The sequence below is a fragment of the Triticum aestivum genome, chromosome 6B, assembly GCF_018294505.1.
Source record: "Triticum aestivum cultivar Chinese Spring chromosome 6B, IWGSC CS RefSeq v2.1, whole genome shotgun sequence".
In the NCBI taxonomy this organism is placed as follows: domain Eukaryota; kingdom Viridiplantae; phylum Streptophyta; class Magnoliopsida; order Poales; family Poaceae; genus Triticum; species Triticum aestivum.
In genome coordinates this window covers 45,448,611-45,449,694 of record NC_057810.1, presented here as the reverse complement: position 1 = coordinate 45,449,694, position 1,084 = coordinate 45,448,611, and positions in this window count along the sequence as shown.

Genomic DNA, 1,084 nt, shown 5'->3' with positions numbered 1-1,084 from the left:
ATTTTTTTTCGATATTTGAATGAACTGCTCCGATTTCTTTTGCTTCACAAATTCTGGCCAATCATGTTTCAGTTTCTCATATTGTCCTTTGAAATCCGGAGTCTTGTTCTGCTTGACAAAGTCATGGGCTAGATTTTGCTTGAATTTCCGGAATGCGTCGGCCATCTTATGAAGAGCGAACTGTTTGACTAGCCTCCTCCTCTCCTTGTTTTCCTCAATCTTGTTACCCTCCTCATCGAATTTGTTGTATTCCGGAGGTAGAACGAAATGTTCCATAAGCTTCTTGAAGCAATCTTTTTTTGTTCTCTTATCGACAAAAGTGAAACCAGCAATTCGTGCCTTCTTTGGCTTATTCCACTCCTGGACGGTGATCGAGACGTTGTCTCTAACAACGGCTCCGCATTGGTTGACAAACTTGGTGGTGTTCTTGCGGGGCTCCAGCGGCCTGCCGGTTGCACTGTCGACAACCTCGATGGTGCATGTTTCTCCTTGTTTCATCGTCTTGGTTGCGCCACGCTTTGACGACGTACTCGATTGTTTCGACGATCCGGCCGAGGGCTAAAATAAGAAAGAGAGTCGCGCGCGTTAGTACACACATATTTATTCAAATCAGTTAGTTTGTATCACCAGAGGCTCAATGTATATATATACCTCGGCGCCGGAGGTGGTTGCTACTTCCATTTGAAGATCGTCGTTTATCGACGTTTGTTTGGCATCATCTTGCTGACGGCGCCCTTCATCTTCACCGTCAAGGTTCAGATAAGAAGAGATATCATCTTCTTCTTGTCCGGTCGGCACATATAGAATATCGCCGTTTATGATGCCGAACATATGTGCTTCACCGTCCGGATCATAGTTGTCCATAATCGGGTCAGCTCTATCGTCCGCCATTATGTCAGTCCTGAAAACATGTAGTAAAAAAAAATTAATTAAGTGAAGAAGGGGGGCGGTGGCGGTGGCGGTGGCGAAAGGGCGGTGGCAAAAGGAGGGGGCGAGGAAGGGGTGGGAGAGGGTGTCGCGGTAGAGCGCGAGACGGGGCGGCAGACGACGGCGTCACGGAGAGGGAGGCGAGGACAACACACAT